Here is a 12,087-nt window from a genome sequence, read left to right as displayed (position 1 = left end):
TCCTCCTGCCTTGGCCTCTGAAAATGCTGGAATTCCAGGTGTAAGTCACCATGCCCAGCCAAGAACTTAGTTTTCAAAGTTACTCTGGGGTCCACTTGGCCAAGATGGGGTCCATTCAGTTACTTGAAGGGGGTTGGGTTTTTTTTTTTTTTTTTTTTTTGAGACAAGGTCTCACTCTGTTGTCCAGGCTGGAGTGCAGTGGTGCTGGAGTGCAGTGGTGTGATCATGGCTCACTGCAGTCTCAAACCTCCTGGGCTCAAGTGATCTTCCCACCTCAGCCTCACAAGGAGTGGGGACTAGAGGTGTGCACCACCATACCCAGTTAATTTTTTTTGAAGTAAAATTTGTATTATTTTAATTATTTTTATGTACAAAAAACTCAACATTGTACATTTAACCCAGTTTAGTGGCAAGTTCTTTAGCCTTTGCCTTTTCAAGCTTGGCGATGCAAGCCACAGACTTGGGACCCAGGACATTGCTGCCCCAGTGATGGCAGATGTCATCGTGTCTGTCGTTGTAATTGGTCCTGATAGCATCCACCAGCTTAGCCAAAGAGCCTTTGTCTTCCGAGTTCACCTGTGTGAAGGCAACAGTGGAGCAGGTCTTCCAGTGGACTAGACCGCCCAGTCTTGCCTTCCCCTTGATAATGCAGTCAGGGACCCTCATTTTACAACACAGGGCAGGCAAGAAGACAACCAGCTGGAAGAAAGCATTAGCTGAAGAGTGTATTTTGACCAAAAGCAGTAAATTTCAAAGTTAATACCCAGCTAATTAAAAAAAAAAAAATTTAGTAGAGATAAGGTCTCACTATGTTGCCGAGGCTGGTCTCCAACTCCTGGGCTCGAGAGATCCTTCCACTTCAACCTTTCAAATTGCTAGCCTTATAGGCATGAGGCACCAGGCCCAGCCAGGGTTTAGGATTTTGTTTTTACTTTAAAGGTTTGACACCTGTCCAGTAACACAGGCTAAGGATCAGGTGCAGCTGCCCCACCGCTAGTGGGTCAACACCAAGGCTGCCTGGCTGGTCTCAAGAATGAATCTGGTATCTTAGGAGGGGCAGAAGAACAAAATAAAAAACAAACTGAGGGGCTCATAGACAGGATAATACGACAGTGAGAGAGTACAAACAGAAGCGTTCCTCACTTGCGTGGGCTAGGTGCCACAGTACAAAATGAAGGGTGCCTCCGTATGTGTTTATGGTTAGCTAACAATCACTTTACTCTCTCTCGCTCTGGAAATGGACTGTGCCTGCACATCCTTCCAGATTAAACAGGCATAAACTAAAGGCTGATGGGTTAAAAAATGCTTTAAAGTTATAATCATCAGGGAAAGAATTCCATAACCATCCATTGGTTAATGGATGGTATATTATTGCATTGAATCTCTTGGTATCAGAAAACTGGGCGGGATTTAAGATGTGACCCCATATTATGAAGAACCTGACTGCATTTTTGGTGTTCTACCCTACCACTGAAAACTTTCAAGCTCCACTTCCACGATTCCCTCTTACCCACAGGTGAGTGAGCCGATAGAAGGCCCATGCACTCCTTCTCTTGGCACTGTAGGGGGAAGTTCAAGCCACACAAAGCCTGGGTCCTTGTGCAGGAATGCTCACCCAGGTTCCACCCCTAACTGCAGTAATCCCAGAGTCACTTGCTTTTGCTTTGTCAAAGCCATTTTTGGACTGGCTGAGGCACCTGATCTGCTCTCCTCAAAAGCTTCAAAATGTGAGTAATGCATTTCTTTTTCTTTTTTTGTTTTTTGCTTTGTTGGTGGTTTTTTTAAACAGTTTCACTCTGTCACCAGGCTGGAATGCAGTGGCATGATCATGGCCCACTGCACCCTTGACCTCATGCTCATGGGTTCAAGCAATCCTCCCACCTCAGCCTCCCAAAGTTGCTGGGATTACAGGCATGAGCCACCACATCCCACCATCAGAAAACTTCTCAGTCTGGTGTCAAAATATGTAATGAACCTGGATTCACATAAACAGGTGGATATAAAAAGTAAAAAGAATTTTCACTGCTTTATAAGCTCTAAGACACACATTGGGAAAAGAAAAAAAACTCTTATATTGGGAATGCCAATTCTTTTAAATTATGAAGCTAAGACAGACATGAAGTGAAACACAAATCACATTCCACTTTCCCCTTGAACTATGTATTCATCTCTTGAAACTACTTGCTATTGGCTGGGAGCAGTGGCTCACGCCTGTAATCCCAACACTTTGGGAGGCCAAGGTGGGTGGATCACGAGGTTAGGAGATGGAGACCATCCTGATTAACACAGTGAAACCCCATCTGTACTAAAAAATACAAAAAGAAATTAGCCAGGCATGGTGGTGGGCGCCTGTAGTCCCAGCTACCTGGGAGGCTGAGGCAGGAGAATGGCGTGAACCTGGGAGGCAGAGCTTGCAGTAAGCCAAGATCACACCACTACACTCCAGCCTGGGGTCAGAGCAAGACTCCATCAAAAAAAAAAAAGAAAGGAAGGAAGGAAGGAAGGAAGGAAGGAAGGAAAGAAGGAAGGAAGGAAGGAGAGAGAGAGAGAAAGAAACTACTTGCTCTTGCAACAAGTGGCAATAAATTAACCTAACAATGTCACACAGGACACTATAACCCATACCCTATAGTTTAACAGTGTATAGCTAATCACTAATCAATGTTAATTTTGTAAGCCAGTGAGAATTCCTGACAACTTTGTATCAGCCCACCACCTGCCCCCACCTTTTTACTTTCAAAAATCCACTTATGGCTGGTTATGGTGGCTTCCACCTGTAATCCCAGGCTGAAGCAGGAGGATAGTTTGAGGCCAGGAGTTTGAGGCCAGCAAAATAGGGAGACTCCATCTCTACAAAATATTAAAAAATTAGCCAGGCATGGTGGCACACACCTATGGTCCCAGCTATATGGGAGACTGAGGCAGGAGAATCGCTTGAGCCCAGGAGGTTTGAGACTGCAGTGAGCCATGATCACACCATTGCACTCCAGCCTGGACAACAGAGCAAGACCTTGTCTCAAAAAAAAAAAAAAAAAAAAAAAAAATCCACTTTTTAGTGCTGCTAATCAGAGTGCATATTCAGGACAACTTGAATCTATGCTTCCAGGCTGCAATCCTCAAGCCTGGCCCAAATAAACTCTCTACTTATATTAATTTTGCCTCAGCGTCTTTCTTTTAGGTGAACATAATTATCAAGAAGAGATGACTAGAATGCAGCCCAGGAGCTGGTACTGGGGAGGCTGTCAGATTATTGAACTGGGGAGGCTGTCAGATTATTGAACTGCACATTTGTTACTTTCCCTACCCAGCATCCCCTCTCTTTCTCTCTCTCTCTCTGTCTCTGTCTCTCTGTCTCTTTCTCTCTGTGTTTAAGTAATAGCACATTGATTTTGGTTTCTAGAACTACCCCTTCCCCACTGTCAGTCTACATGACTGGGGTAAAGCTGATTCCACCCCTGGTAATTATGGCAGGCATGTAACCTAGGCTTAGCTAGAGTGATGCAGGATTTTTCTCAGTCATTTTGCCAGCCAGGGTCCTCCAGCTGGTGCAACTGCCACCTGGACATTGCTCAGGCATGCTGCCTGCTGCAGGAGGTGCCCTGCCTACTCGGTCTACCTGGGCCAAGTCTAGCTTGTGCATTGGCTTAGCTCATGGCCGGGCCAGGTGTGCCCCAGCTCTCCTGTGTTATAGCATGTACATGCATTCAGCAGTTCCTAAGCTCCTGTCCCATGTCCAAGAAGAATGAGAATACACTGACAATTGAAGGGTGAGGAGGGTGCAGAAGAACTTTATTGAGCAATGGAATAGCTCTCAGTGGAGAAGGGACGCAGAGGTGGTCTCCCGCACACCCCCCGACCCTGTCAGTTGGTTTCTCTCTCAGTGTGGCTGAGTCTGGGGCTTTTATGTGCTCAGAATAGGAAAGTGCATGCTGATTGGCTTGTGAGTATGCAAAGAAAGTCTAAAGCAAAGGCACCCCTCAAAGGTGGGTATGGCAGTGTAGAAAACCAATTAGGAAAGGGTAGGTATATGTAAAATTGGTGAAGGGTGGGGAATCAATCAGAGGAAAGCATGTCAAATAGGAAGACAGGTTCTCAATCTGGTCCATGGATTTGACTTGTAGCTTGGTTTTCAGGTTTTAAACTGTCTTCAGCATGAAGGTGGGGTTTCTCCAGGGACCTGCCCCTATCTGCCTAGGCATTTGTCTGCCTACTGCCGCTATAAAGAGCACTGCATCTCTCTGACCACAGGGCTTTTTTTTATTTCAGAGCTGCATGCTGCTTGCTGAGTCAATGAGTATAACACATGGAAGTTTTTTGGAACTAAGATTTCTTTCAGTGGAAATTTCTTTCAGTGGAGGCTGCTAAACTGGTGGCCATCTATGCCTTCTAGTGTCCATCTTTGCCACCACCATGGGAGAACCTACATGAGAATAAATCAATACAAAGGAAGGTGAAGCTGAGAGAGGGAGAAAGTGCTTGACTGTATAATTTCAGCACCTAGATACAGTCATTCCTGAAGCTTCACCCCTGGACATTTCACATATGTGAGCCAATAAATTCCTTTTGTTTCCCTTAAAACAGTTTGATTCGGATTTTGGTTCATTGTTATTTTCAAAAGAGCCTTGACTAATAGTTGCTTCAGTGGAAATATTGATCCCTGGGTCTTCTTGGTGAGAAAATAAATCATGTTTTTATATATCTAACATGGCAAATATTTGAATCATTCAAAACTCTTTCAATTGCAAGTGAGAGGAACCTGACTCAATTGGTTTCAGCACAAAATTATATCTTAACATTTTTAGACTACTTGCTTGCTGACTCTAAGGTCACTGATTGTGACTGGACAATTTCTTTCTTTTCTTTTACCCTAAAGGGATTAAATAAAAGAGTTCATGCCTATAATCCCAGCACTTTGGGAGGCTGAGGTAGGAGGACTGCTTGAGCCCAGGAATTCAAAGCTGGAATGAGCTGTGATAATGCCCCTGCACTCCAGCCTCAGTATAGCTAAAATTATTGTCTAATTGAACACCTTTTTAAGAAATATAAAAAGAGGGCCAGGTGCTGTGGCTCATGCCTGTAATCCCAGCACTTTGGGATGCCGAGGTAGGCAGATCAATTGAGGTCAGGAGTTCGAGACCGGCCTAGCCAACGTGGCAAAACCCCATCTCTATTTAAAATACAAAAATTAGCCAGGAGTGGTGGTGTGTGCCTGTAGTACCAGCTATTCAGGAAGCTGAAGCATGAGAACCACTTGAACCCGGGAGGGAGAGGTTGCAGTGAGCTGAGATTATGCCACTGTACTCCAGCCTGGGCAACAGAGTGAGACTCTATGTCAAAAAAAAAAAAAAGGCCAGGCATGGTGGCTCCCTATTTTGCTGGCCTCAAACTCCTGGCCTCAAACAATCCTCCTACCTCAGCCTCCCAAAGTACTGGGATTACAGGCGGAAGCCACCATAGCCAGCCAAAAGTGACATCTGTGATGCCAGCACATGGGAGGCCGAGGCGGGCAGATAACCTGAGGTCAGGAGTTCAAGATCAGCCTGGTCAACATGGTGAAATCCTGTCTCTACTGAAAACACAAAAATTAGCCAGTTGTGGTGGTACACGTCTATAATCCCAGCTGAGGCAGGAGAATCACTTGAACCTGGGAGGCAGAGACTGAAGTAAGCCAAGATCATGCCACTGCACTCCAGCCTGGGCAACAGAGTGAGACTCCATCTCAAAAAAGAAATAAACAAACAACAACAACAAAAAAACCCAAACAACAACAACAAAACCACGTCATTTTCCTGCATTGGTATTCTTTCTGTCTGACACTCCAGGAGCTTTTCTTTTTTTTTTTTTAATTAATTAAAGCTTAATTTGCCTGCAGAAGCCAGAGAAGTTTCTCACTGTTCAAAAATAATTATGTGTATGGAAGTTTAAAAAGACACTTATGTGACCAGGCATGGTGGCTCATGTAATTCCATTGCTTTGGGCGACCAAGGTAGGAGGATCACCTGAGGTCAGGAATTTGAGACAAGTCTGGGCAACATAGTGAGATCCCTGTCTACGACGACAACAAAAAAGACACTTATGCAATGGTGTTGCTATTCAGTGATACTGTCTCCACTAAATCTGTGGTCTGTATATGAGTGCATGTGAGATGGATTTCTGCATACCTCAAACAACATAGAAACATGGCACAGAAGATGGGAAAACATAATAGAGAATGCTGTTGGTGTATCCTGAATCATGAAAGAATTTCAGAAAGAGTGGCACTTCATAGAAAATGAATGTGAACATATTCTCCAAGAAGAACCATGTTCTAAAAGGGGAAAAAAGCAGCTGTTTATCCTGATGCAAGTTTTCAAATAATCATAAAATTGGCCAGCTCTTATAGACTATCTCCATGCAATTGCCCATGATCTATCCCTGTAATACACTGTAATTCCACTTACTCAGGAGGCAGGAGGACTGCTTGAGGATCAGCCTGGGCAACATAGTGAGACTTCATTTCTAACAACAACAACAATAAAAAAAATTAAATTAAAAGAGAAGGAAAAGTGAAGAGAGCCTAAGGGACCAATGGGACATTATCAAGTGAACCAGTTTATGCATTGTGGGAGTCCAGAAATGAGGAAAGAAACAGAAAGGGGCACAGAGACTATTTAAATAAATAATGGCCCAAACTTCTCAAATTTGATGAAATGTGGGAATATAAAAATCCAAGAAGTTCAACAAATTCCGATTAAGATGAACTCAAAAGAGATTCACAACAAGACACATTATAGTCAAACTTTTGAAAGACAAAGACACAGAGGGTATCTTTAAAGCAGCAAGAGAGAAGCAACTCATCTGACAAGGGATCCATAATTAGATTATGTGTAGATTTCTCATCAGAGACTTTAGAAGCCAGAAGGCACATGGCTGATTATTCAAATTGCTAAAAGGAAAAACCATCAATCATATGTCCTATATGGAGCAAGACTGTCCTTCAAAAATTAGGGACAAACTGAGACATTTCAAGATAAACAAAAGTCAAAGAAGTTTATTACCACTAGACAAGCCCTGAAAGAAATGCTCAAGGGAGTTTCACAGGCTGAAATAAAAGAACACTAGGCTAGTCACTGTGGCTCATGCTTGTATTCCCAGCACTTTGGGAGGCCAAGGCAGGTGGATCACTTGAGGTCAGGAGTTCAAGAACAGCCTGGCCAATATGGTGAAACCCCATCTCTACTACAAATACAAAAATTAGCCAGGTGTGGTGGCATATGCCTGTAATTCTAGCTACTCGGGAGGCTGAGGCACAAGAATTGCTTGAACCCTGGGGGTGGAGGTTGCAGTGAGCCAAGATTGAGCCACTGCACTCCAGCCTGGGTGACACAGCGAGATTTTCTCAGAAAAACAAGACAAAAATAAATTTAGAAAAAGAAGACATAAAAGAACACTAGACAGTAAGTAGAAGCTACGTGAAGAAATAAAGATCTCAATAAAGATAAATAATCAGGTAATTATAAAACCTTGTATTGTAACAATATTTTTTTCTTTCTTTCTTTCTTTCCCTCCCTCCCTCCCTTCCTTCCTTCCTTTCTTTCTTTCTTTCGTTTTAGATGGAGTTTCACTCTTGTTGCAAAGGCTGGAGTACGATGGCACAATCGTGGCTCACCGCAACCTCTGTCTCCCGGGTTCAAGTGATTCTCCTACCTCAGCCTCCCAAGTGGCTGGGAATTACAGGCATGTGCCACCACACCCAGCTAATTTTTTGCATTTGTAGTAGAGATGGGGGTTTCTCCACATGGGTCAGGCTGGTCTCGAACTCCTGACCTCAGGTGATCTGCCTGCCTCAGCCTCCCAAAGTGCTGGGATTACAGGTGTGAGCCATTTTAGCAAGTCTCTAAAGATAAATAAAAAATAAAATATACCACCAAAGAAAAGCTCTGGACATAATTGCTTCACTGACAAATTCTACCAAACATTTAAAGAACACCAATTCTTTTCAACCCTTTCCAAAAAAATTAAAGAGAAGGGAAAATTTCCTAACTCATTTTGAGGCTAGCATTACCCTAATACGAAGCCAGATAAAGACATTATAAGAAAACTACACCCCCAAATCACTTATTAACATTAATGCAAAAATTCTCAACAAAATGGTAGGGAAACAAGTTGAATACCTTATTAACAGGGTGATGCACTATGACCAAATGGAATTTATTCCTGGAATGCAAGGATGGTTTAACACACACAAATCAATAAATTTAATATGCCATATTAACCTACTTGCACCTACTTGCTGCAAAACAAGTAAGAGGCCCAGGGAAGGTGTCCCTTTAGATTCCATATGAATTTTAGGATTGGCTTTTCTATTTCTGCAAAACAAAAAAGTCAGTGGGATTTTGCCAGGGATTGCACCGAATGTGTAGATCACTGTAAGGGTGGTAACAACACTTAAGTTTAAGATTAAAGACATTCTAATTAAGGGTTTAGCTCATTGACTGGTACATAACAAGTGCTGTGTATGGTAGCTTTTATTTTCATCTCCAGAACATATACCTTGCTAAATATAATATACATTGACTATGCTTTAAGCATGGATCATATGACCTGAAAATTGGAGAATTTACGTGCAGAGTATTGCTTTCTTCCAAAAATGGCTGAATCCTATTACTACGTAATGAGCAGCTCCCATGTTTCTGGTCACTGGGGACCTACAAACATGACTTGCACAAGACCCCTTGCCTCGGTCGGAGACCTCAAAGGGTCAGGGAGGTGGGTGTGGCCCGGGCGGGAACCTTGAGGCTCCGGGAAGCTCCCCCAGGCTCGCACCCAGGGCCCCGCCCCGCCTCGGCTCCAGCCGCCGCCAGGGGGCGCTCCCCGCCCACCGGCAGCAGGGGGCTGGCGGCTGGGCTCTGGGGCTCTGGTACTCTGCGCACTGACTTGGGGCCGGCCGCTGGGAAGCGGGGATTTGCCGGCCGAGGCCGGGACTTCGGGTCCCCTCCCGGGCGAGTCGCGGGGCGGGGGCGGGAAGGGGCGCCGCGCGGAGGAAGTGCCCTTTTGGCCGCAGCCAGAGCCGCGCCGCGGGTGCCGCGATGTTGTCCCAGCCGGGGCGCGAGGATGAGGGGGCGAGGGGCGCGTGGCGGCCGGGGGAGCCGCCGGATCAGGAGCTACAGTGGGCCCGGGAGCAGAAGCGGCGGTGGCACGGCGCGCAGCATCTGCAGCAGCTCACGCGCCTGGAGTCCTTGTGAGTCTCTAGCCGCCGTCTGAGCCGCAGCCCGCGCGCCGCCCGTCTTCAAAATTAGGGACAAATTGGGAACAGGGGCGCCGGGCGCCGTGGTGAGCGCTGGGCCGGGTCTTCCAAGCCCCCAGGGGCAGGCAGGGGTGCGGGCCTGTGAGGAACGTGGTGTCTGCGACGGGACTTCTAGTCCTCACTGGGTGGAGAGCGAGGCCCTCCCGGCCACGGAGGGGCCCTGGAGGCCGCGGCGCAGGTGGGCTGGGGCCTCGGCCCGGGGAGGCGGTAGCGGCTTGCGCTCCTCGCCCCCGCTTTGGTGTGGGCGTCGCCTCTTTTGGGGGAGGCAAGAGTTGTTGGCGCTCGCTCGGCATTTGTGGACCGAACAGGCAAGTTCAGCCCAGCACGCTGCCCCCACGCTCCACCCGAGTTCCCTGGGCCACTGTGACGTGGAGAAACCCCGTTCTTTTCATCCTCTGCTGTGGAGAAGGGACGAGGATACGGGTCCTGCAGTGTTGGTGTGGCGAGGCCGGGAAGAAGAGAGAATGGGCGGCGGGGACTGACCACTGCGATGCCAGGTAGAACAAAGGCGGACTTGTTCTCTCCATGTTGGAGGAATTTTTTTTTTTTTTAAACCGGGGTCCTGGGTGGGCATTCAGGGAGCCACCACCACCAATTCCGCTCGGCACCACGCGGAACTGGGGCCCTGACGTGGGAGGCCCTGCGCTCCCCTGGCTCCAGTTCAGGAGGGTCCAGATGACCCGGGAGAGTGTGGTGTCGAGAAGATTCAAATGTAAAGGAGGGAAATATGGCTTCCCTCTACCCTTCTAGGTTCTTTAGCTGGGTCACAGATTAAATTGTCGTAAGACAATTAACAGGAGAAAAACTTTTTTTTTTTGAGACGGAGTCTCGCTTTGTCGCCCAGGCTGGAGTGCAGTGGCCGGATCTCAGCTCACTGCAAGCTCCGCCTCCCGGGTTCACGCCATTCTCCTGCCTCAGCCTCCCGAGTAGCTGGGACGACAGGTGCCTGCCACCTCGCCCGGCTAGTTTTTTGTATTTTTTAGTAGAGACGGGGAGAAAAACTCTTTTCACATACCCATGTACTGGAGGGCCACAAAAATGGGAGACTGAAAGAAGGGCGTGGGCCTTTTGGGGCGTGGTGGAGACAAATTATGGAAGGGTCAAAATGTATGATGAATAAAGGTTGCTTTGTAATGCTCTCAGGTGATGAAAGCTTTCTCCAGGCAGCTGTCTGTCTGATACAGATACGTTTACTAATGGAAATTTCCTTTAAAGATGTAAATTTCTCTTTACAAAAGGGGAGCAGTTGCGGGCGAGGTGAAGTTTTCCTGTGTTGGCTGGTTCTCAAGTTTCTTTTAGCTCAGAGTCATCAATATGTCGGGGTGGCATATTTTGGTGCCAATTAATTTGAACTTTTTCATATATTTGGTAATGAAATATGACATGCTGTAACGCATATAAACATAGACATACAAACAGAAGCAGATCTTTTATCTTTTATAAAATTCTTCACTAGCCAGTTTTCTAATAGTCTATGCCCACTTTAGATGATCGTCTAAAGTGATCATCCACTAAGATCGTCCACTTAGTGATCGTCCACTTTAGACGATCAGTCTCTTGATTATCTGTTCCACTACCCTAAGTAATTAGTAACTAGGCAACCCTAAGTTTGCACTTTCAAAAGCCTATTAAACAAAATAACAAATAAAAAAACTAATAACAAAATAAAAAAATTTACATCTAAAAGACACAGAACTTGTACCTAAACAGAATTCTTTGCTGAGACAAAGAAAGGCATAGGTTAAAAACTGGTTAAGATAAAATTACCAGGAAAAGTATTTTAAACAGAGGTACCGTACCGTTTGTTATGTAAACTTTTAGCCAATGTCTTCCCCATCCTGAAAGCCCCCCTCCCACAAGAGTCTTCAAGTGTTCAGAGCACACCTTTTTAATCTAAACGGGGAAAGAAACAAGTTGCCTCCTTTAGTAATGACCATTCACTGCAACAGCTGTCAGCCACTTCCAGAACTGCAGCTTTTGCCAGTGACTTGCCAGCCATCGCACTTGCAAATGTCAAGTTCTCCCCTACAATGCAAAGTAATACCTCATACTCCAAAAGCCAAAGAGATCCAGAAACTCTGTGCAAAATAGAGCCGAGCCATAGACCTGAGAGAAGCCTACTCATGACTCTTAGATTCCATGAGAAAGACTGAAGACCCCAAAAAAGGGTGGGCATGGCCCCTTTTTCCATGTCCTCAAGGGGTCTCAGGAGTGCCAGAAGTCTCCTATGTGTTACCAAAGATGGCAAAAGGGAGAAGGAGCAGAAGTGTAAGGAAATGGAAGAGTTAAGTATTAGGCCAGTTTGGGAGATTTTCAGCCTTCTAAAAGGCCAATGAAATTTTACATTTTTCTCAACCAAAATCATGCCAACAAGGCAGGAAGCAAACAGTGGCCTCCAACATTTTTTTAAGGGGGTTTCAGTTGACTGAAAAATATCAGGAATAGGATCGAAAAGAGAAAAAACAGAAAGGCCTTTTTTGGTTTTAAAAAAAAAAAAATTGCCGGGCGCGGTGGCTCAAGCCTGTAATCCCAGCACTTTGGGAGGCTGAGACGGGCGGATCACGAGGTCAGGAGATCGAGACCATCCTGGCTAACACGGTGAAACCCCGTCTCTACTAAAAATACAAAAAATTAGCCGGGCGAGGTGGCAGGCGCCTGCGGTCCCAGCTACTTGGGAGGCTGAGGCAGGAGAATGGCATGAACCCGGGAGGCGGAGGTTGCAATGAGCTAAGATCCGGCCACTGCACTCCAGCCTGGGCGACAGAGCAAGACTCCATCTCAAAAAAAAAAAAAAAAAAAAA

General features: G+C 45.9%; 2 pseudogenes across 1 annotated transcript in view; one reads left to right on the top strand and one right to left on the bottom strand.

Annotated features, from left to right (window-relative positions):
* Positions 1 to 393: 393 nt before the first annotated feature.
* Positions 394 to 666, bottom strand: LOC111523624 (annotated as a pseudogene).
* Positions 667 to 9,007: 8,341 nt separating this feature from the next.
* Positions 9,008 to 12,087, top strand: part of LOC111523614 — a 28,614-nt pseudogene continuing 25,534 nt past the window's right edge. Inside the window, exon 1 of the transcript XR_003306893.1 lies at positions 9,008 to 9,220. The product of XR_003306893.1 is annotated as a retinitis pigmentosa 9 protein-like (transcript). The remainder of the gene's footprint in view (positions 9,221 to 12,087) is intronic.

This window comes from Piliocolobus tephrosceles, chromosome 8, assembly GCF_002776525.5.
Source record: "Piliocolobus tephrosceles isolate RC106 chromosome 8, ASM277652v3, whole genome shotgun sequence".
Classification (NCBI taxonomy): Eukaryota; Metazoa; Chordata; class Mammalia; order Primates; family Cercopithecidae; genus Piliocolobus; species Piliocolobus tephrosceles.
The sequence above is the reverse complement of the archived record's forward strand: the minus strand, read 5'-3'. Positions and strand labels throughout refer to the sequence as shown.